Source organism: Falco cherrug, chromosome 3 (assembly GCF_023634085.1).
Source record: "Falco cherrug isolate bFalChe1 chromosome 3, bFalChe1.pri, whole genome shotgun sequence".
In the NCBI taxonomy this organism is placed as follows: domain Eukaryota; kingdom Metazoa; phylum Chordata; class Aves; order Falconiformes; family Falconidae; genus Falco; species Falco cherrug.
Window position 1 is genome coordinate 86,551,482 of NC_073699.1, and position 24,590 is coordinate 86,576,071.

General features: G+C 48.2%; 1 protein-coding gene and 1 long non-coding RNA gene across 8 annotated transcripts in view; one reads left to right on the forward strand and one right to left on the reverse strand.

Annotated features, from left to right (window-relative positions):
- The window catches only part of ADGRB1 (adhesion G protein-coupled receptor B1), a 295,088-nt gene extending 286,873 nt beyond the window's left edge, over positions 1-8,215 (reverse strand). For all 6 annotated transcript variants that reach the window (XM_055705723.1, XM_055705722.1, XM_055705720.1 and 3 more), the window contains exon 1: positions 7,552-8,215. The gene's annotated coding sequence lies outside the window, so the exon portion shown is untranslated. The remainder of the gene's footprint in view (positions 1-7,551) is intronic.
- A 119-nt stretch (positions 8,216-8,334) lies between these two features.
- Positions 8,335-13,739, forward strand: LOC129735653 (uncharacterized). Of its 2 annotated transcripts, XR_008731447.1 has the most exons (4): positions 8,335-8,402; positions 10,680-10,747; positions 13,134-13,235; positions 13,600-13,739. It is a non-coding gene; the product is annotated as an uncharacterized LOC129735653 (long non-coding RNA). The 2 variants fall into 2 exon arrangements; XR_008731446.1 differs by having other exon boundaries at positions 13,134-13,739.
- Positions 13,740-24,590: the final 10,851 nt, after the last annotated feature.

A 24,590-nucleotide genomic window follows, 5' to 3' on the forward strand; every position in this document is an offset into this window, starting at 1 on the left:
AACACCTGTAAGTGTGTGCATGTCTGCGCACTTGCACTAATGCATAGCTTTGGCAGAGCTGACCAGACCACAAACGTGCAAAGGCTTTAGTAGCATGGTTCAAGAAGGGAGAAAATACTCTTAAAACAGGAGCTGAGTCTGGAAATAGATTGTGAGAGGATCAATTTTTGCTGCATACTGATTTATTCAAACCTTCTACAGTGGCAAAGCCCTCTATAACAAAATATCTGATTACAAGACTATGACCATAAATTCCACACACCCTCAAGCAATGCCCAATGAATAACTGACTTGTTAAGGGAAGGAACCTGCACAATGAATAAATCTACCAACAGGGCTTTCAATACAAAAGACCCCATCGGGACAAATTTCCTTCTGAAGCTGTATCGACTTTCATTTGCAGGAACCAGCAGATATTTGTTTCGAGAAGATAGCCATTGTTAGATTGCTGCTAAACAACACAGAGTATAAACCAGGCTCCTACCCCAGGCATAATCTGCTTGCTTATTAAAGTGGGCTGGACTGTACAAAAGACTATTTTTGCTGGATGGAGTGTTATACGTCTCCTGGAAAAGCATGTGTTTAATCCAGAGTGAATCCAAGGCAGGTACAGGACACTTGCATACTTCCAGACCCTCAGTTGTAGAAAGGCATTAAAAAAAAAAAAAAAAAAAAAAAAAAAAGGATTGAGAAAGGACAAGAAAACATGACTCAGGAGGAATATTTAAGGGTAGACATGCATTCACAGTCAAAACACGAGAAAACTAAGTTATGCCTGGTGCTTGGCTGGTGCTTCTCATCTCAGAGTCCCAAAGGAGGTGTTGTTTGACCAAGTCCATTTGAACGGCCGGCACAGAGGAAGGAAGGCATCCCCATTTTACAAAAGAAAGCACCAAACTGAGGAAAGACCAATGTCTCAATTAACTGTGACCCAAACCCCTGGTCTGAGACATATGGTTTGGCAGTGGATGAGATCAGCCCTACAATGCCCTTGGTCCTTAGAGAGGATCACACTACAGCATCTTTTAAAATCAAGCCATGGGGCTTGGTGTCAGGTAGACCAAAGTTTCAGTGGCTTGTGGAGCTGTGAGCTTAAATGCTCAGCTGAGACATCCGCAAGAAGACAGAAGCACAGATGGGACAGAGACAAAGGGTTTCAACTCCAGATCTAATCTAACACAGAAATTGCGATGACCCCTATCCTGAAAGCATTTAGCGAGAGAACTATGCTAACTCTCAATGAATATGGAATGGGTAGGTCTGCCAGGAATGGGATAGTACTAAGGCAGGGGGGAGAAAGAAAAGAGCCATTTTGCAAACAGCAAGGACTTTATTATAGGCCAGCTGAGCTCAAAAACTGAGGAAATATCTCCATCTAGTAAAGCCAGCCTGACTACAGGCAGTAGGCAAGGTGAGCATGCAGGTGGGAGTGCTGGAACTGTAGGATGGGGTATCACAAGGCCTGCCTCTGACCACTGCTGGATGTTCAGAAAAAGAGCTGGTAAAAATATATACTAGTGCATCATACCATATGCACAAAATGGTGCCTCAAATATATGCGGGATTCCTCCATCCTTCTCTCAGGCCAAATCACAACAGCAGGCAGCAGCTCTACCAGGAGTAAATCACCAACCTAAAAAATGTGATGCTCGCTAGAAGGAGGATTTTGCATACTTTATGTATCTTGCTTCATACATGCACTTCAGGCTAATGTACGATGCACCACATAAGATAACTGCCATCTGGTTTAATTTTTACCCCCAAATATTCCAAAGGGGTAGAATGTCTAGATTTCCTTACAAGGTCTCTGTTCTTTCTTCCTCCTGATGCCATTTGCTTTCCCTGATCCCCCGTGTCCCAGGGGTAACGCATGACAGCAAACATAGCAGAGCTTGCAGTTTCAACAGCTTATTTATCATCAGCTGGTCATTCCTTGATCAATGTTTTATGAAGGGATATTTCAGAAAAAAATCAGAGGGAGTAGGAGAAGGAAAGTAGGGAACCATCCCCAGTTTAATCTTGATAGCTTTGGCAGGGGGTGATTCACTCCAAGAAATTAAAATCAGCAAATCTTCTCTCATTTTCTTTGACAGAGGTAACCAATTTAAATTTTCATAAAGGGGGCAGTGATGTGTGTCTTCGCAAAACAGTCACCAATCCAACAGCCCTCTGATTTAAAGTATTATCTTTCTTTTCTCCCCACCCCCGCTACCCCTTTCCCTGAGAGCTTCTGGGAGCAACATGAGAAATTATCTCACCATAATCAAACTAATACAAAACTCTCACTCCAAGAGGCACCACAAGAAATTTCTAAGCTCAAGAAGTGATGATGAATGGGTGTCCTGAAGGGACCTAATTTATTGCTCCTTTTCCTTTTTTCCTTTTTCCTTTTTTTTTTTTTTTTTTAATAACATGTGGTCTTGTGTTTTGTAGCCCCAGCATACTGCAAAATGTATTAAAGAGCCAACCATGACACAGAGTGCATGTCAGAGAAAGGGATGTACACTCTCCACATGGGCTGGTCTGCCAGATTGCTCTCCAAGAGAGAAGGTTGGCTTCCAGGTGGTGAATTCTTATGTTCTAATAAAATGCTATCAATATGCGTCTGGGGATGGTGTGGCGCTGTGGAAGAATTGCCTTTTGGGCAGCAGGAGCATTAAGAAGGGTTACAAGGCAGATGGGACCTCCTATACTTGGATGCTCTGGAGGATGCTAAAGACCAGGATGATGTCTGTGGTGGCCCTGATTTGGAGAAATGTGGGTTGCCACAGTTCCCTGTCATGGTGATTTGGGACTTGGAGGGCTGGTCCTCAGTGGGTTTGTGACCTAAGGAGGCTACACATGAATCTAAATAAAAGGAATACATCTCAAGTCAAAAGGGTCCCCTGCCTCTCCAGTGCAGATGGGACACTGAAATACTGTTTTCTTTGGCAGAGATGTGGTTCAAAGCAACTGAGATGCAAAGGAGATCCTATCCCACTTTGGCTGAGAGAACTGTGCCCCAGCCCCTTTCTTCCCATGCTTCAGAGCCCCAGATCCCCACCCCACCCAAATATATCGATGGACATCAACCCCCATCAGCAAGTTACCTAAGCCTTAGTCCAGTTTCACTCAAGCACAAGCATTCCCTCCTTCCCACCTTCTTTCACCCCAGAGCCTTCTGCAAACCCCAGGCAAGTGAAAAGTCCAGACAATTTGTGTCTGGAGCCACAAGAAGAGCCACAAGAGCCACAAGAAGAACGTGGGAGCATCCTGTGCATGGCAAGTGCTGAGATGTGCTGGGGACCCCTGCACTTTGCCTGCAGCTACATTGAGCTGTTCCTATATATGCTGCGACACCAGGAAAGACAGTATTCTGCAAACCTCCAGGCCAGGTGCCAGCTCCCTTCCCTCTGAAGGCTTGCTTGGGGATGTGAATTTTCTCCAAGGGGAGGAGGCGAGCTAGTTACAGAGACAGCGTGTCATCCATCTTGAAGAAAATACTCCTCTCTCTTTGCACCTGTCCTAGAAAGGTGGCAATCAGCATGCCGCAAGCCCGGGATCAGGCCCAGGAAAAGCTTTGCCTCATTTGTTTACCAGCGCGGTTTTCCTGGAGCTAATTAATGAGCCAAGCTGATACCCTGCAACAGGTACCGATGGCAGGGGATTTCCTGCGTGCTACGCTCGAGAAACGGGAGATGCATTTGGATCTATGATCACACTGCTTTGCCCTCTCCCTCCCCCCAAAAAAGGGGAATAAAAGCCATCTGCAGCCACACAGGCACCTTGGGAAGACCCTCCATCATCTTCTCCACCCCCCCACGCCCCCAAGCCCACCCGCCCACCCCCCACCCCGCGCCAGGAGCAATGAATGGGCACGATCTCTGTTGCATGATACTCTGGGCTGACTCCCAGGAGCAGAGCGCTTGAGCACCCTATTCCCCACTTGTACGAAGCCAGGGTTCACATGTAGCCCCCAAGCAAGCCCCTGGGGCTGGGGGCTGCTCCCCCAACTCCTGGGCATGGGGGTGAGCAGAGCTGCACAAGCTGCTTGCGCATCCAAGGAGAGTCCCTGGCAGCCCAAAAACCGTCTGCTTTCCCCAGGATGCTGAGATGGGGAGAAGTGGGGCAGATAAAACATGCGGGGGAGTACGGTAAAAAAAAACATGGGGGGGGGGGGGGGCGCGCAAAAAGCCCACGGGAAGATGATGCTCGCAGCGTGGGGAATAAACCCCGTGGGGCGGCGTTTCGGGTACGGGGTGTGAGGTAGCCCTTATTGCGAGTCCCAGCCGTGTGTGTTTGTTGTTTTTTTGGGGGGGGATTGTTTTTTGGGGGGGGAGGGCAGGTACGGAGGAGCCCCGCTCCGGCGGGCTGTGCCGAGCAGTCGTGCGCTCCGGGGGCGGCGGGCGGCGATAGCCGGGCTGCGAGCGCCACCTCCCCGCCGCTCGCCGCAAGCCCCGGCCGCCCTCCCACCCCCCCTCTACCAAAAGCTGCCGGGCTGGGGAGGCTGGGGGGACCCTGACACTGGGAGATGCTCCCCCCACACACCCCTTTTCCCAGCCTTTCCCACCCGGGGTTGCATCTGGGGCGGCCTCGATGCTGTGGGGAGGGAGGAGTGTGTGTAGGGAGGGGTTGTTGCTAAGTTTGGGATGCTTGCAAAAAGGGGGTCTGTAGGGGCTGGGCAAGGGGTACTGCTGGGGGGGGGGGGGGCGGGGGGGGAGGTCTGTGTGTGTGTCCTGGAGCACCGCTGAGTGCCTGCGGGGCAGAGGGCAATGCAGCTCTCCCTGGGGTGGCAGAACAGTGGGATGTAGGTGTTGCTCCCTCCACCCCTGAGGCTGCCTTTGGCTGCTCCTTGGGGATGTGACTGGGGTTCAGGAGTACACACACACACATACACACACATTTCCCAGACCAGGTATGGGGTCTGGGACAACCTCCCCTGCCTCAGTTTCCCCCATGTAAGGGGAATAAGGGTTCAGACCGTTCATCTTTGGAAAACCACCCCACTGCACAGCTAGCCCTTCCCTGAGCCAGACCACCTTTGCTGGTTAATTATGGGGGGGTCTGAGCCCATAGCCTTGTACCCAGGGCTCTGCAACACCATCCCAAGTGCTATGGAAAGGGCCCGAAGCCCTGCTCCTGCCCTGCCTCTGCCCTGCTCCTGCCCTGCCTTCGCCTTGCCCCTGTCCAGTTCTGCCTGACCTTCCCCTTCGCCCTCTGCAGCAGATGCGATGTTGCACCCTGACCCCACTACAACACACAGACTGGGGCATGGGGGTCCCCTGGTCCCATCCCCCACCCCCCAGCACCCCCATGGTCCCCATGTCCCTCTGCTGCAGCTGAGACCCACCAGGCAGGATGTCTTGCCTGCTTAGCCCTCTGCCTGTCCCCTGCCTGGCTCAGACCCTGGCTCAGCCCTACCCTGTCCCCTTGCAGTGCGGCTTGGCTGAGAGCTGGTGCAATTCTTCAGTACCCTCCGAGGGTAAAAACCTCCCCTGCTCTGTGCCCTGCAACCTCCTTCCTCTTCCTCAGCGAGGTGTTGAGCACAGTAAGGACGCTGGGACCCAGGTTAATGAGTCATTAATTAATTAGGGACCCACTTAATATGCATGGGGAGTTGTTTGTTTCCTTTAGCAGCCCAGGCTTTGGATGAGATCCCAGTTTAGCGAAGCCTCCAGCCTCGTCTCCCAGCTGATAATAGATAATACAGATATTTCAGCACCAGCCAAAGCAGAGTCATCATCATTAATACACAGTCCTCCCTGCTACGCAGCGGAGGTCGCTAGTCAACTCCGTGGAGTGCCCAAGGCTCATCTCTCCTGGCTTTTTTTAGGCTTTACATGGCCAGGTGAGAGCAAACCTATAGCTAATCAACAGGTAAAGGGGCTGGGGAGGTGCACCCCGCACCCTGACCACCCCTGGCCCCCTCCCAGGGAGCACAGGCTTTTGAGGCATCATGATTTTCACTCTACCGCACAGGCAGGTTTTGGCATCTGTCAAAGTAGCTTTGCTCTTCCTCAGTCCCCCCTCCTCTCCTCCTCCTCCCTCAGCCATCAGCTGTCAGCTGGCCCTGGCCCTCGCCAGACCCAGTGGTGGAGCTGGATTGAGCCTCAACCCCTGCAAGCCCCAGCACCAAAGGGATGGGGTAGTCAGGGGTGGGGAGGGGGGGTGTCTTTTTACCCTCCATCCCTTTGACCTTGCCATGATATTCTCCTCCCTATCACCTCCTCTCTGTGCAACTGATTCACAGGGGTTATTTCCTTGGCCAGGGCAGGATCAGGGACCTGAGTGTGATTCACAGCCAAAGGTACCTTGCAGAGTTGATCTGCAACCCATGCCTTTGATTGTCGGGGACTGATGCCTTCCCTCAGCCAGGACTGGGGCACAACCAGGCTGAAAAGTCCCCTAGAAATCTCTACCTGATCCCCTCCACCCTGCTTTTTCTTCCAGCCTTGGCAGAACCGTGGCTCAAACACCTCTCTGTGAAAGTCTGAAGATGCATCAACAGCCACCCTCCATCAGCGAATGTCAGGCCGTGAAAGGGAAGGGGGTGGTGGGGGAAGAGGGAGAGACACATTTTGCGATTCATTCCCACACAGGGTGATTCAGAACAAGATGCTTTGTAATTACGCATTCCTGATGGAGACTCCTTCTCTCTCCACTCCCCCAAAGAAAGGCTAAGCCATACCTAGGTGCCAGCATCCCTCAGGAGCCCAGCTCCAGGATCAGTGTGTGTGTGTATATGTTTGTGCCATACTCTGATCTCAAAATAGGCTAAAGGCTAATTTTCTCCTACAGTGTGAAGAAAAGTGTTGATATATGGCATTTTAGGGGGGGCATTAGGAGCTCGTCACCTCTCCAGCCACTGTCTCCAGCCCTGGGAAGGTGCCACACAAGCAGCAAAGCAAGGAAGGACACCCCCCACCACCCCCCTCTCCCCCCAAACTCTTCAAGGAAAAGGAGGAAGGCAAGGAGCTGGGATGGGGGCAGGTTCGTGCCCGGAGCAGGCAGCTGCCTATCCTTACGAGACTTTGTTTGCCAACATCGCAGGCTGAGGAGTCCCGGACCCCAGGGCTGCCCGGGAAGGCACCGCGGCTTCGCAGCACTTTGCAGTTCAGCTCTGACTGCTCTGCAGCTCTCCTGTCATGATCCCCTGCTCCTCTTCCCTTGCTTGGCTGCCTTCTCCCCCGGGAACAGTCCAGTGCCCAGCTCCTTTCCCCAGGACATTAATGCATTTCCCCCTTCACATCCTGCAGACATCAATATTTTCCACCACTGCTTGATGTTTGCCCACAGGACCCGCATGAACAAAAGTTAAAACTTCCCATGGCAGGGAGTGATTATTCTCTATCTGTCCAAATTGCAGAGCAGAGGGGATGAAAACATCCTCTGGGTGCTGTTTCCAGGGGCAAAAGCAGAGGAGCAGGTTCCCACCACTGCCCCTATCCCTGCCTCCCCTGGCGATGGAGAGAGACCCCCCCTGCACTCAAGGCAAAGCGCAGCCCAGAGAAGTCGTGTTCCCCCTCTCCCTCCCCTCAGAGGAAGAAGGAAAGGTGGCTGGGAGCCCCTTACCTTGAAGAGCTCCCCAGGTTTTATATCCTCCTTCTTCCTTTTGTCAAATTCCAAATGGAAACCAGCAACATATCCAGGGGTAACCAGCCCAACATTGGGCAGCTTGTGAAGTCCAAAAGAATGGCAGAGCTCTCTCTCCCTCCACTCCCACCACTCTTGCCTCTACATATATATATACATACACACTTATATATATATATATATATATATGTATATATTAAATGAAAAAGGGGGAAAAAAATCCTAAAAGAAAGGGGGGTGGGGAGGGAAAGGAAGGGAGAACCTTTGGTGTTTCTGCAGACAGGCAGGTGGAAGAGAAAAGCTGAAAATAATTAAGCCGTTTTTTGAGGAATCCTTTAGGAGAGGGAAAAAACGCAGTTAAAAGCCAGTAAATCATTAGATCCAAGCAGACGATCAAGTCTTCTCCTTTAAAAAAAAATATACAGCAGGGTTCAGAGTAGCTTTCCCAGCAGCGAAGAGCAAGAATGGTCTTCTTCAGAAAGATATGTTTGTTTAAAATCCACTCGTCTGCTTTTCTTTCTTTTCTCCCCCCACTTTTTTTTTTCTTTTCTTTCCTTTTTTTTTTTTTTTTTGTAAATTCTGCTTCTGAATCTCTCTCTGTGAAACTAGATCCAGCCTTTGTAGCCAGGGGCTGCATTAAGGATTACATCAGGCTTTTATAAGCTTTCCAGATCACACATTAGAGTGAGAGAGAGAGAGGGAGGGAGGGAGGGAGGGATGGGAGGGAGGGATAAAATGCACACACACATACACAGGCACACGCACAGATCGGAGCTTTGTAAAACAGGCAGCTATAGGCAAGGACCCTAACTGCCACGGTATCGCATCGGGTATGCTCTGCTAGCCTATAGGAGGAGAGGATGGATAGATGGATGGATGGATGGATGGATGGATGGATGGATGGATGGATGGATGGAGCAGAGCAGCCAGCGAAAGCCGGAGTGTGTTGGCGTCTGGGCAGCGCAGCCTCCCCGGGACAGCTTAGCCCTAAGCAGGGAGCCAGGAGGTGAAGGGGGAGCCGGGATGGTGGTGGTGGGGATGGCAAGGGCTCTGCTCCCCCCACCCCCAAAAAAAAATCCCCAAAAAACCCCCAAACAAACAGCCCCAACCAACAGCCACCAAAGCCCCAACCTGCAGGGGTTCAGCGCGGGAGAGGTGCTGGTCCCCGCAGCGGGATGCGCAGACAGGGCTCGCCGCTCCTCGGGTGCCGGGAGGGAGAAGGGGCTGCTGGGGCTCTCTCACCGTGTCTGTGTGTGTGTGTGCGTGTGTCCCGGAGCTGGCAGCCTGGGGGGGGGGACGGGACGGGAGACTGGACAGGAGGGCGGGGAGCCCCGGGGCAGAGGCTCCCTCTGCCCCAGAGCCCGGCAGGCGGGCGGGGGCTGGAGCTCCCCATCGCCCCGCAAGGGCTTTACCCCAGGGCACTCGCTTTGCCTAGGGAGGAGACAACAGCCATTAACCATTCCTTATTTTATTTTTTTTTACTCCTTTTCTAGCATCCTCCCCAACTCCTTGCTCTATCAACACCCGCATATGGGGGCGGGGGAGGGGGTATCAAAGAAATGCAACACCCCAGGGGGGCAGGAGGATGGGGGGAAAGGGAGAGTTTGAGCAGATGGAAGAGGAGGAGGACATGGGCTGGAGGAAAAGGCACATGCTGCATCCCAGCAGCTTTGGGGTAAAGGTGCTGCCTCCCGGTTTACAGCCCGGAGAAGGTCCCCCGGTAACGAGGAGGCTGCCGAGCGGAGAGGGGGTGTGGGAAGGGGATGGAGGGGAGACAGATAAAGCTGGAGAAAGGGGGGAGAGCGGGGGACTTCAGCATCCTGCCAGACTTCAAGACCTGCCCCTTGTCTTTAACCCTTTCTACTCCATGAGGAGGAAACTAGCCCTTTTCCCAGATAAAACCACCACCTGCCCTGCTCTGGGCTGCTGCCCCCCCCCACCCCCACACCCCCACCCCATCAGTGGAGGGGCACAGACCTTCCCCAAAGCGCAGAGACAAAAATCACAGCTGCCCTCACCCTCTGTCCCTCTGCCTCAGGGAGGGTGAAAAGCACCCCATTCCTCCCCCCAGGGACTCTCCCAGGGCACCTCCATCACGCCGCCCCTTGGCCTTCCTCCCCTGTACTCCCTTCCCTTCACCTCATCCAGCCCTTTTACCTCCATTCCCACATCTCTGAACCTCTTTAAATCCCCAAAAAACTTCTGGGGAACGGGGAAACAGGAGAAAATTGTTCATTTAGGGGAGCTGAAGAGTAAGCCCTGGCTGTGGTACAGCATGGCGAACCAGCATCTCCTCATCCCCAGCCAGCACTGCAGCATTGTTGGCCAAAGGCATCTGTGACATCTCCAGTTAAGCAAGGACTGGAGCAAAGGGGCAGCTGGGGCCTGAAATGCTTGTTTTCAGCCGACAGGCGGCTATGCTGGATTAGCACGGTGCATGCTCCGCATGGAAATCTCTCTCGTTCTCTCTCCAGCATTTCGGGAGTTTGTTTGGCTGGTTTGTTTTTCTTCAAGAAGGTTTCCCTGCTCCTCTGAGTCCCCCAGGGATTTCTTCTCCACTTCACTTTCTCCAGCTTCTCTTTCTCCACCCCCCGCAGGTAGAAGCAGGAGAGCAGAGAGTTTTGGTGGGAACCACAGGGTGCCTGTCAAAAGGAGCCCATGCAAAACAGCAGGTCCTACCCCTGTGAGCCCCACAGACAGCTAATGCCATGCTTTTGGGGTGGTGGGGGAAGTGGTGGGACTTTCCTTCCCCATCCTGTGGTTGAGGAGGTCAGGCAGAGCAAGGTGCAGCTAGCATCCCTCCTGTGTTGTAGGGCAAGGAAGCTCAGCACAAGGAAAAAGTGCCAGGAAGTAGTACTGACAAAACTAAAACTGTTTCCAACTCCCACTGCTGCAATGGGACAAGATAGAAATCTCATCTTGGTGGGAATGGGGAACTGGTCTGGATGCAATCAAAAATTTCACTGCAGCCCATTTCTATGCAGTCCTAGATAGGAGGCCCATAAATCTCCAGACCCTCATTTAACAAAAATGTAAACATGACCCACACTTTAAGAACATAATGAAAAGAGGTCTGATCTCTCTGTTTCTCACTGTGTGCCCTGCAGGCAGAACTTGGGGCCAGCTGCAACAGTGACCAGGGCACTGGAGGATTTGGGGTGTGCAAGTGGCTGAGGTAACAAAATGCAGTCACCTGGTCTCTTTGGTTTTGCACATCTGTGAAGTGCTTAAGAGGAAATAACTTTACTGTAATGCACAGGCATCTGTGAAACTCATTGCTGCAAGCTACCTCTCCGAAGACAAAGAAGTCCATTTGCAGAGCAAGAGATGCGCTCAGCACATCAGATCTTTTAAAGTCCAAGTTTGGGGAGACATAGACCCTTCCTTCCATGCTGCCAACAGAACTAAAACATGTAATACCTGTGGCAAGTGGCCTACTTTATAACAGTCTACCTCTAAGTCATCTGGTTTGACCAGGTTTTAGGTCATTTTTCATCCTAGTCCACTCATGTGGTGAAGACAGGCAATCCTTGCATCCTCAAGCAAAAAGGGGAGTATCATGCTGGAGAGTGGGCCTGGATGAGCAGCCATGCCATGGAAAGGGATGGAGAAGTTGCATTAACAGGGTTTTTCCCCTCATCAGTCTCCACAGTTCCCAAAGGTGCCTCCTAAGGGAGTCACTGGGCCAACAGCACTGGAACACACCAAGATGTAAAAACACCTTTGCTCTGGTGGTTGTCTCCATGCTCCCCATGTATGGACCTTCCCAGGACCATGCTGCCCAGCCCTAGGGCTGCACCATTTATTTATGACACCAAATGCCCTGCAACAGAGATCCCAGACCCATTTTTCTTGAAACCATGCAGAAATAACCAAAAGGCCTAAGCTCAGCCCAAACTGGCAACCCCTGTCCCACCACCATAGGGTGTGAGGACTCCTGAAGTTACTCAGGACAGATATGGGTTCCATCAGGACCTTCCAGTGTCATTGCCAGAGGAAGGAGAAGCAGACAAGACTAGCAAAAACAGAGATTTCAAGGCACAACAACTTCTTGGACACATCATTCCCAGGCCACCATGGAGGTACTAATAAGGCCAACCCACCCACAACACTTCATGGGGAGGTTCTGGATGAGTTTTATGGCAAACACTGGTTTTGCTGTGCAAAATCACAAGCAAGTGACAACTGTCATTCTCCTCTCCGCTACAGTCTTGATGCTTTTGCCCATGGTCTGTTTTCTGTCTGGACTTTGCAGATGGGAAGGCATGAGTTGGATCCAGATGTAACTCTCTGCTTCTCTCTGACAAAGGGAAACAGCAAACAATACAGATAAGCAATCCCTCTACTCCTATATATGCTTTAAATTTAAACCATGCTTATTGCACAGAAAACGCCTCTTCTTGTCAGAGCCAAAACTGGTCAAGATCAAGATGGGATGTGAAACATCTAAGCTCAAATACAGCGTCCCTGGGAATCTGCAAAGAGATTTTGGGAGAAGGAATAAGCTGCACAATTCAGGGGCCTAAACCAGTCTCAGACTACAAAGTACATGAAGGAAACATGAAATAGAGAGCAAAATATCTTCTATATACCAAATATTTGCACCTGCTTTTGAAGCACTTAATACCGATGGAAATAAGCTGTCTGAGCTGGTAGTTGTTCAGAGCTGGTTTAGATTTACCTCCGTCCCTCCCACCTCCCACATTGTGAAGGTAGGCTTGTGGTCCCATTGGATTAATTATCTATCCCTAAAATCTGCTGGAAGCACAATTGCAATGTAGAGAAACTGAGCCCAGTTTGTTGGAAGAGTCCCCTCCATCCAGGGGCAGCCCAAGCCACCAGAGGTGTAAATGAGGATAGTAAGGAAGAAACAGGGAATGTCCGGGCTTCCCAGGGGTTGTTTGAGGAGGATAACTGCAAAGCAGGACTGGTTGTAAGTAATGAGTGTACTTTCCCTCCAGCAACAGAGCCTGTGTTTACATCTATAACACCCTGCATTGTGCCTGGCTAAAGGTCTGCTTGAAAACTTCTAATTTTCAGCCAGCCACACCCTTCTGCCGAAGTGTGACCTGGAATAACTCAGCCGCACACAGGGCTTGACAGGGATTTTCCCATGCCCTTTTCTCACATAACTGCTGGGTTATGGTTTCTACCTCACTCTTCTTGTCTTTTTATTATTTTTTTTTAAATTAATTTTCATTCCTGTTACCAGCTGTGGTTTCTGCTGCCAGGGCCTGCTCCAGTGTGTTAATGCTTACATCATCACACGTCAAACCTAGCAACTACAACCTCTCCTAAGTGAAAGAGAGAAAAATGCTATCCCTCCTTACATGGGCTGTATTACGTTAAAGAATTGTCTCTGTTCAAGGATTGCCTTTGCTCAAAGACCTCCATTCTTGGACAACATGTTAAGAAACTTCTCCTAAACCAGAATTTTAGCATTTAACACATTTTATAGAGTTGTAAAGTAAGGTGAGGCAGCAGTGCCAGCAGTGCCAAGTGACAGCATGGAAAATCCTAACTCCAGCCCTCTCCTCTAATCAGCTTGTTTTTCACACCAGGGTCAGGGGACAACTCCATGGAGCCCAAAAGTGGGATCCCAGTGAGGGGAACAAGCACCAGCACATACATGGTCATGACCAGTGATGGTGGCTGGAGCTTAGGTAAGTGCCTGCACTGTTGGTGAGGAAGCCAAGCCATTGCCAGGGTCCCAAAGCTCTTGAATCATCAGGGGAGAGGATAGAAACCCGCTCCAAAAGTATTTGTGATGCTGAGTCTGGCACTCTAGGAAGGAATGATGGAGCTGCAAGCCTAGATGTTCACAGGTCCTCTTCTCCAGAGCTTTGCACTGATCCTGATCTTTCTTCTTTCCCCTCCCTGTCTAGGGAGGGAAGGGATGGGGAGGAGATGATGGTGAAGTCCTCCTGCTGCCTTCCCTCTCAGCACCAATCCTCAAGATTCACTGTTGCTCCAGCTCCCTTTCCTCCCTTCCCCCACACACTCTCCCTGTGTCCATTTCCCCAACAGGCACATTCTTGCAGGGATCACAGGAGCTTTACAGATCACTCTTGGCTGGAGTATGGAGGGACACCATCACCACCCTCCTACGGCAAGGCCAAAAGCTGGTAGAGACCCAGGAACCGGAGGCTGAGAACCAGTAGTCAGAAGATAAAAGTAAAGGGTTGGGGGTTTGTTTTGTTTTGTTTTGTTTTTCTTTTTTTTAATGGGGGGTGGGGGTGGGGAAGGGGATTATTTTAATTAGTAATAAACTATTAAAACCTTGAAGGTGCTTGTCCTAGAGGGAGGTGCATTGCATCTGCTTGCGTTATGGTGAGGCAAAGAGTGACGCAATTGCCAGTGAAGTCAAAACCAGAGCATCCCAAACGATCGCATAAAAGGAAACTCTAATGTTCTCAGCTCTTCCTTATCCTTGTTTGGAAACTGTATCCACAAGAGGCAAAGTGCTGAACACCTTCTAAAAGTAGCATTGGTAATAATAATTACAGTGTCTTTTCCCACAATAGCAGCTGGAGACTGCTAGCCACTTTTTTAAAACCTTGGTTAGCACAAAAGGTTTCTTGGATGGTGTAAAAGCAGATTCATTCACAGGGCTTGCCTTGCAAATGTGTTTCCCATGCAGAGCTATAGATGGCAGTACGTAGTATTTACGGAGTTGTTTCCCCAAGTAAATCTCCTTATTTTAGCAGAAAGCGAGAGAATTTCATTTCCGTGTAGTTACGACGTGCTCCAAATGAGAACTCCTAAATCAATGGTGAAAGTGGAAGTAATACAGCAAGAAAAGCCTCCATGCCTGAGTACTGGCAAACAGAGCTTGAAATGTAAAATACCTCTGTGTTGTACAGGATTGTCTATCCCCTTTCACAGGGATGATACCTGGATAGTTAAACAAGAAAACGATTTTCCATACTGGAAAAAAAAAATTAAGATATGTGAACTGGCTGTCACGAAAACCTGAAATAAACTCAAAATCCCAGGATCACATTCACAAACCAGTAGCTAAGCGTGCCGTGTGGACCTAATTCAAGTCAAAATACTTTACTTTGATTCCAGCTTATATTTCTGCTTTGTTATTGCTTTAATATCACTAGGTTAGCTTTATAAATTCAAACTCATTTTTAAGTAATAATGTTTGGGGGCTTTTCCCTACAAAAATACCAACACTCCTTCTTTTCCCCTTATAGTAAAACACTTCTTTTCCATAAACTGGAGACTAATTTCAATAAAGTGACACTTCTAGCCCAAAGAGAGCTAAGAGTTGTACTGAAGAAACATGCAACTTGTTGCGAGTTTCTTTCTCTTCCTAGCAGAGTATTTGCTGTATTGAAGCTACTCAGTGAAGGGACTTGATTAACTGAAGCTTAGTGTAAAGCAACTTCGAAGCCTCCCGACTACTCAAGTACTGGGTTTGCATTGGATCTGCTAACGCCTCTGACAGAGCTGGGGCAAACTCACACCTTCTCCACCCTTGCAGCAGAAGCAATGACCTTTACATCTGTGAAATAAATAAAAAAAAAATGAAATGCAGAAAATAAAAAAAAAGTCTCCTACAGGAACACTCCCTGCTTTCCTATTGAAAATGCCCCGTAGCAATAAGCCCACTAAAAGGTGGGATCTCCAACAGTCATTTCTAAATAATCCTAGCTAGCAAAAGACCAGACCTGTAGGTCATTGTGTTGGGTTGGCATGGCAAGGGTGTACTGGAGGGGTGGGTACAGGGGGGCTTCTGTGAGAAGATGCCAGAAGCTTCACCCTTGTCTGACAGAGCCCTGATGGGTTCCTTTGCCTCTTGTGGATACAGTTTCCTCATCTGCGAGAGGGACCCCCCGCTGGCCCGGCCGAGCCCATCAGCGACGGTGGCAGCGCCTCGGGGGTAACGGATTTAAGAGGAGGCGGGAACCCTGCCGCGGGAGAGAGGAGTGGGAGCACCCGGGAGCCGCGGCCCTGCAGCCCCCGGGCGGTGCCGGAGGGGCCGGAGCCGCTCCAGGCCCGCAGCAGAGATTCCCTTCCCCCCAGCCCACGGCGCCCCCGGCCCGCGGAGCCCCCGGGGGAGCAGCTCCCCCCCCGCAGCCCGGGCAGGGCCCCCCCCGGGGCAGGGGGTGCCCGCAGGGGGCTGTGACCCGCGGGCAGCGGCGCTGGGGCAGCTCCGGGCAGGGCCTGTGGCCCCGCGGGGAGGAGCCCGGGCCGGGGCCGGGCCGGGGCAGGGCCGGTGCCCCCGGGGGCGGGGGGGCTGGGGCCGGCTGGGCCGGGGGGGCTGCGCCCGCGGGGGGGACACGCTGGGGCAGGGGGGGAAGGGCTGCAGCTGTGGGAAGGGCTCCCGCTGGAGCAGGGCAGGGAGGGCTGTGTCCCGCCGGGGGGACCCGCGCGGGGCGGGGCGGGGGGAGCGCCGGGGACCGGCGGTGAGCGGAGCGCAGCCCCAGCGCCCGCAGGTGGAGGCAGGACGGGGGCGGGGGGGGCCGCTGTGTTAAGACTTTGTTTCTCTTAACCCTGCTCTGGTTTGATTGGCGATAAATTCAGTTCATTTCCCCAAGTCGAGTCTGTTTTGCCGGTGACGGTAACTGCTGAGGGACCTCCCCGTCCTTGTGTTGACCCAGGAGCCTTTTCCCTCCCTGGCCCAGCTGAGGGGAGTGATGGAGCCGCCTTGGTGGGCACGCAGCATCCAGCCAGGGTCAACCTACCACAGCCCTCTTCTTATCCCCATGTTCCCAGCACCCATGGACTACATCTCAGTTGGTTTACATACAAGGATGCAAGTAAAATTTTCACTTGCATCAGAAGAGGTAAATAAAAAAAAAGAAAAATATCGCCAAAAGTTCACACAACTGTGTGCTTCCAGCCTCATTTTGCAGATTCAAGCAGTTCAAATCATCTCCCAAGTTTAATTCTTGCAAGACCAAGTGCTTCCAGGCTCCCACAGAAACCAATGGAGCTGAAGGGTGCTCAGCACCTTTTCAGATTTCTTCCTTTGATGCTCACATGAATGAAAACCTATGGTTTCCCCATAGCTGTATTTTACCTAAGCATGTTTTCTGTGTGCTGAAATCAAAGGCTGATCCTGTAACTGTATAGCCTATTGGACCTAAGCATATCTTCTATATGCTGTAATAACAAGGTTGATCCCATAATGTATAGTTTATTAAACTTACCTTGGAAGTCCTTCAACAGAAGGGGGGATTAATCCTGAATAAGGGAAGGAAAAAAGTTACTTTAAAACTAAATATTCACCCAAACTCAGCCACCTAACCTTTGTGGGTTTTTTGGGTTTTTGTTGGTTTGGGTTTAGGGTTTTTTTTTTATTATTTTTTCCCTCAAATGTAATTATAGTGTATGCTGGAACATGTCTGTTTATGATAATGGAGAAGCCATTTATCAGACAGCTTATCACTGACTCCTGCCATAAATCACTGAGATCAGCTGGGACAAGCCTGGCTCTTGAGCCATTTGGTACCAAGCATACAATTCATTCTTAGATGCTTACACGTTCATAAATACTCCACAGATGCTTCCACCAAAGTTCAGAAATTCTACAGATTAAATGCTGTTTCTAAATACAATAACCTCTGATCTATTTTACTTTTTGATGGCAACCTGCTATTTTAGAATTTGCCCACTTCCTTCATCAATTTTTCTGGGGCTTTCATTTCAGAGATTGGCTGTTCATATCTGGCAGTAACCTGTTTTATCAGCAGTGCCGTTCCAGCCAAATTCTTCATTCCCCCAACACCCCTCTAGAACAAGGCAGTTTCTACACCCCACACTAACAAGGGAGAACAACAACACACAGCAAATAAATGTTTTGAGCCAGGTCTTATGAGAAGCCTTGTGGCAGAGGCAGCAATGGAATCCAGACTTTTCCAGGCTTACTTTGACCATAAATAGTTGCAAGGATTATTACAATGACTGAATTTTTACCCTCCTTTTCCATGGAAACATACCATGATGCTGCATGCGTTCTTCTCTGCTTTCTCTGTGTTACCACCCTGAAGGCTGAAGATTATTCCCTTTGAATGGAGTTCAGCAACCATTTTGGTGTTGGTGCTCTTCTAGGGAAGACTTTTTCTCCCTTCTCACAGCTGTTTCCTTTAATCTGAAAATAAGTCACTTCAGACAGAAAGAACATATTTTTCTCCCTCTGAGTGTTGAATATAACATCGTGACTTGTACATAAAGCCGGTTTCAATTATGAGGCACTTTCTTATGACCTGTTAAACATAAACCTCTGTGAAATCCATATGTAGTCAGGGACAGAACAAGAGAATAAAATTAAATGTTTAAATAAGCTTAAGGGACACAGTCAAGTCATATTAACCTCAAAGTATACAAGTGATGCAACTGTTGTAAGGGGTTTTCTTTTCTGTTTTTTTTTTTTCCCCTCTTCCTTTTATTTTGAATGACCCTCAAGTTTTTCAGCCAGAAATGAATGCAACTGCTGCAGTTTGAGTAAAATCTAAACCATTATTTTCATTATGTACTTTAACGGAAAGCAAGATTGATTGCACTCAAGGACCTTTGCTCTCTCCCCAGCATTTTCCACCCCATCCAGGGGACACCACAGACCCTAGAAACCATCTCCCCATTTGGTTAAAGAGGTTTTAGTTTTAGCTGCAAACTTTGGAGGCTGCTGGAAAATTTGGAAGGCAATCATGTAACAACCACTGATGTGCCATTTATGTAAGGAAAAGCTGCTCATCTGCTTTGGAAAACATGGGCCTAAGGAGATTAAGACAGAACAGTCATGATCCACAAGCATGGTGATGGAGCAGGTGACCCTGGGGCCCTTTCCAGCACCAGCTGTATCCCCAACCCTCACCTTGATCAGACTTGGCAACACAACCTAAAAGCCCACATGCTGGTTGCATTTGTCCTTTCCCTCTTCCTAAGTGACATTCTGCATTTCCTTCAAAGAAGGCTGTGCTATTCAGAGGCTTATTTAATATATAATGAACCATGTTTGTTGCTTATTTGTTTGTTGGTTTTTTTTCTTCCTAGTAAGAGTGTTTTTACATCAAACCCCACGTTTACTGTCAGATATTGATAATTTCCTTCCCATTCCTCACCACACAAAAGCCTCACAGGACTACAGAATACCTGAAGATGAGGATCAGATCAACTGATGTAAATCTGGGATCAACAGAACAGGCTGAAGCCCATGCTGAGGTACCCAGTGATGTTTGAGCCATGAGAAAACAGAGTAGACTTCACATTAATTCTTTTATTTGGATCAGGGGGTGAGAAACATGCCTCAGATCAAGAGGCACACAAATCTTTCACATACCTTTGGCAGGCACAGGCTTAGTTTTCTGCACTTCTGGTGCATAGGCACATGGGCACATTCATGGCTAGATGTTTTGTCCCAAGCACCACCCCAGTTTTCCTTCAACTCCTCCAGACTTTATCATTGAATCCAATGCAAGCCTGCCAAAGAAAACCCAGGAGCTTGTAAAAGAATTGGTAAAATAGGAATAAGGATCTCCAGGGATGTTAAAAGTCGCAAAATCAGCAACTTCACAAGAGTGTGGGATTGAGTTGAAATAATTGGAAGAGACTGAGAACATCCTACTCAATACAGCTGCACATTCCTTTCCTGAACCTGGTTTCTCTTTGCTTAGTGAGCTGATTTACTTTAAGCTGTATGAAGAACTGTTGGAAGTCACTGTGCCTTTCCTGGTGTCACTGAAATATTTGCTCCAATGGCACAATTATAACATTTTTACATGCATGATTAAGTGTGGAAGCCAGTCCATGGCGTCAAACACTGCACACTGTAAATGGTTTGGGGCAGAGACCCTCTTTCTGCTCTGCTTTCCTTGAAGCTCTGCTGAAAGAGGTCATAGAAATGACAAAAATTCATAAAATATACCATGATTTTAACAATGTATAACTTGTCTCCTGGGTTTACTGCATTCCCCCAGAAGGGATCCGAGTCTGTGCAATGTTGGCCATGACCTGTTGGTCACTGATGGAGGTGCTGATAAAGACAAAGGAGCAAGGCCCTGTGTCTTCAGAGCAGATATATTTTTCTTCCATACTTCTGCAGAATAAACCTGATTGTGTTGCACAGCTAGGAAAAAAAAACCTCAAACACCCCATAATCTACAAACAAATGGCCTTGCAGAAGCAATGATCTCACATGTGCACATGAACATGACGTTTTTGGGCAAATATGGTTATATTTGACACTGTCCCACACGACTTCCTTGTCTCTAAACTGGAGAGACATGAATTTGATGGATGGACCACTCAGTGGATAAGGAATTGGCTGGATGGTTGCACTCAAAGGGTTGTGGTCAGCAGCTCAATGTCCAAGTGGAGACTGGTGACAAGTGGCATTCTTCAGGGGTCCACACTGAGACTGGTGCTGTTCAGCGTTTTTGTTGGTGACATGTGCAGTAGGATGTAGTGCACCTTCAACAAGTTTGCTGATGACACCAAGCTGTGTGGGATGGTCAGCAGGCTGGAGGGAAGGGATGCCATTCAGAGGGACCTTGACAGGCTTGAGAGGTGGGCCCATACAAACTTCAACAAGGCCAATTTGGTGCAAGGTTCTGCATCTGGTTCAGGGCAATCCTAAGCACAAATACAAGCTGGACAGAAAGCGGATTGAAAGCAGCCTTGAGGAGAAGGCCTTGGGGGTACTGGTTGACAAGAAGCTCAACATGACCCAGCAATTGTTGCAGTACTCTCCAAACTATCACTACACTCAGTCTCATAATCTGAAGGGCCTCACACAGGGCACCAATTGTTACAGCACTCTCCAAACTATCAAGCTGCAACAAGGTCTTTTAACACCTCATCCAGCATACTCTTCATACAGTCCCTCTGCTGCCTTCTCCTCACCTCATCCAGGACATGTGTTCACTCTTCCCTTGCTTCTTCCTCGGATGCTCTCTCTTCATTGTCTCTCAACCACTTAACAGAACCAGCCACACCTGCACCTTATCTACATCAACCAACCCACTGCCCCAAAGCCAACCACAGCTGTATGTTATCAATGCTAATTAACCCAGCTTCAATCTTCTACAAGCAATGCGTGCTTGCAGCCTAGAAAGCCATCGAAGTCCTGGACTGAATCAAAAGAAGTGGGACCAGCAGATCAAGGGAGGTGATTCTGCCCCTCTGCTCTGCTCTGGTGAGACCCCACCTGCAGCACTGCATTCAGCTCTGAGGCCCCCAATATAAGATAGACATAGACCTGTTGGAGCAAGTCCAGAGGAGGCCACAAAGATGATCAGGGGCTGGAGCACCTCTCCTATGAAGACAGGCTGAGACAGTTGGGGCTGTTCAGCCTGGAGAAGAGAAGGTTCTAGGGAGAACTTATAGCAGCCTTCCAGTACCTAAAGAGGGCCTACAAGAAGCTGGAGAGGGGCTTTTTACAAGGGCATGTAGTGATAGGATGGGGGGGAAACGGCTTTAAACTGAAAGAGGGCAGATCTAGGTTAGATATCAGGAAGAAAATACTTTACTATGAGGGTGGTGACACAGTGGACCAGGTTGCCTAGAGAAGCTGTAGAGGTCCCATCCCCGGGAGTGTTCAAGGTCAGGTTGGATGGGGCTTTGAGCAACCTGCTCTGGTGGAAGGTGTCCCTGCCCATGGCAGGAGCATTGGAACTAGACAGTTTTTAAGTCCCTTTCCAGCCCAAACCATTCTATGATTCTAATCAGCATCTAAGTCCTACACAGCTGGGAAGTAGGTGGTGATGAGTTTACTTGTGCACCTTCCCCGTTTTCCAGCACGGATGTCTCTCCTTGGGTGCAGATTTAGACAAGACCATGAAGAAAAAATTCACCAATGCTTATTAAACTGGGTATTCTGATGTGACTTTCAGCAAAGAAAGCGTGAAGCCTTCTGGCTAGAGATCTCACACAGCCCTTCTTATGCAGAAGAAATGGCCAGCTCTAGCATTTATTTGCAAAAAAGTGTCTTCAAAAAGGAAGGGCTGATCACTAAACCAGATGATGACCCAAAACAACCTGAGCTCATAAGAAATATTAAGCAAACACAACACTATGCCACAAAACTGTTTGGGTTGGGGTTTTTAGCAATTTCCACAAGAATTTGGAACAATAGATTTTATACCAATCCACAATGTCTCTCTTCATCAGAATAGTGCATATGTGCAAGAAGGAACCCTTCTTACTTGTTGAGTCAGATATTTTCAAGCTCAATAAAACTGTGAGATACATGCAAAGTATTTGGTTCCCAGTGGAAATGGCTCCAGTGCAGAAAAACACAGGGAAAAATGCCAAACCAGTTAGTGACAAGCTGGTTTAAACACACAGTGGTTGGGCCACAGCTGGTTCCCTGTCCCAGGCTGAGAGCATCAGCAGCATTCAGAACAGGGATGATTGGAAGAGTCTATGTAAGAGCATGACCTTGTACCACAGTTTATGGACAAGGTGGCAGCTGCATAATTAGCTAGAACAAAAAGGACTAAGGCTCTGGTAACTGTCTTCTGGTCCTAACCATCTCTAGCTGCCCGTTCAAAGAAAAGAAACACAAAAACAGAAAGAAAGAAAGAACACCCCCCCCCCACCACCCCCCCCGCAATATTAGACTAAGCCCGTTACATCTCTTGCCCACAGGGAAGGATGAAAAAAAGATTGTTACTTCTCTTAAACTCCCTTGTTATTCTGACTTGGATGAAGCATGCATAGATGCTGTGGTGGAGCCTTTTTTAGTTAAGTAAAGGTGCTGTTGTTTGTCAGGCATGGTAGCACAGACAAATGAAGTTGCAGAAGGTGCTGCCATTACCCTGCAGGCACTTTTCCAGAAGTGTGTTCAGCCTACGAAGCTACTCTGCTTCAAATCAGACCCCAGACTCCAGTGCTAACAGGATTTGATGTATTTGTGGCATAAATTTCAACAAAGTCAGTCCTGAATATCCCTCTTCCCAAAAGTCAGGATAGAAAGGTATTGTCCAAAAGACATGTCTATATGTGTTTGAACGTCTGCCCTACCTCATGTTCTGTCCCCAGTTCTAGCAGAAAGAAAAGTCCAGACCTCCTGCTCAGATGTCTTTATTGGTGCTGGGCTGGCTTTGCATAGCTGAGCAGAGGGTAACAGGTTCCTCTGGCTGAACTTCAGAGGTTCAGCTCAATCAAGAAGGTTATCAGTCAATGGTCATGATGTAGTAGAAACCCAAGAAATTGTTCACTAACTCTGCAGGACTTAGAGACTCAAAGGATAATGCCTGTTTGCCTGACTGTGGATGAAGCTCTTCAAACATTAGGATCATCTTTGTCTAATGCATATTATCCGTGACCTGTTTATTGCAACCCAGTAGTGGCTGAGATTGGAAATCACCTGCAGCGCACTGAGTCAAGTAGAGGGGACTGTGATCCCTCAGCTGAGACAAGCTCAGCAGCAGCTACTCCTCGCCTGACTGGCAGAGCAGCTTCCCTAGAAGAGCAGCACCTCGTGGTCTCTACTCCAGAGTGAGGACAATGATGCTGGAGACCAGCCTTCAGCAAATGGCAGTGCTGAACACTTCATGGTCAGCCACTGCCAGCTCTGAGAGGCGCAGAGATGTATTAAGGTGCGAACAGCAAGCAAAAGCTGATATTCACACAAGGTGGAGATTTTAGAAGAGGCTGACTGAGAAGGGCATTGAGTTGGGGTTTCATTCATTCACACCCAGTGTGGAAACCACAGTGAACATCACTAATCCCCAACTGCTTTAATTCTGTCCTGTTATTATTATTATTGCTCTATTGTTATTTCTATTATGTATGTTACTTATTCTCAATTATATTAAAATGTTATCTGGAGATCTAGAGCAATTTCTGGATGCCCCTAGGCACAGATAGTGATATGCTATTTGCCAAACTGTGTTGTGGGAATAACAAGTTTTTCATTTTGCTGTCAATTTCACAATGTAAGCAAATAAATAAATAAGTTGGAGGCAGATCTGAAATGAAACTTTAAAAAGAAACCGAACTGAAAATGGAAAACAAACAAACAGACTAACAAGCCCAGCATATCTAAGTTTAAATGAATATTGTCTTCCACCCACAACGAATTTCCCCGTGTTGTTTTCAAGCTTTATAAAATATTTCCTCAGCACAGTAGAAAAAAAATCTAAATGGAACATCAGTTCAAATTAAATGAAAATAAAAATAAAAAGGAAGTGACTTTTTTTTAGGAGAAAATAAAAGTGGAATGTTTTGATTTTGTTTGTTTTTCTGCAGAGGAAAAAAAGATCAACCTCCTTGTAAAAATACACTTGGAGTTTCTGTTAGTTTGGAATCTACCTTTTCCAACAAAATTCTTTCAGATGGAAAATTTTGATGGCTTATAACAAGTCTCAAAATAAGCAGCTCTGTATCTGGGGAGTTGGAAATGCAGACTTGTACTTCAGAATAGCAATCTCCTTATCATGATTCTAAGTTTTAAGTCACTAGCAGAGCAAGATCACATGTAATAAAGAAACTACTTGCTCTGAAATTGCTTAAAATCAGAGAAAAATAACTTCTAGTGGGTTGCGAAATGCACGCAGTCGTAAGTTCAGTGCTAACTTCTACACTTTAATGAATATTGAAATATGTTCCTGTAATTGTCAGACATACTGTAACTTTAGAGGTATGTATTATTCCAATGTGAATCCATGAATCCTGCAGTGCTCATTAATAATGTAGATTAATAATTAAGTATTCAAGAATCTCTAATAGAGGAGTCATTGTCTGAAGCAGGAAATTTATCTTGTCAGAACTCTACTTTAAAACTTCCCATGAAAGGATATTGATATGCCTTTCTCACAAACATCTGTTCGGTGAGGGGCACTGGAGGATAGGAAACTTTCATGTCAACTACCAAATGGTAACACGTGACAGTGAGAGAAAGCTTTGATTTTTCTTATGCATAAGAAGTGCAGAGCTGAAGTTTTGAACAAGCTACCAACCATGGAATTCTTTACTGAACCTTAAATATCTGAAAATCTAGGTATCTCATCAAAACTACTAAGCAGGGAACCCTCTTCGAAGGGTCAATGGGAAGAAGGTGA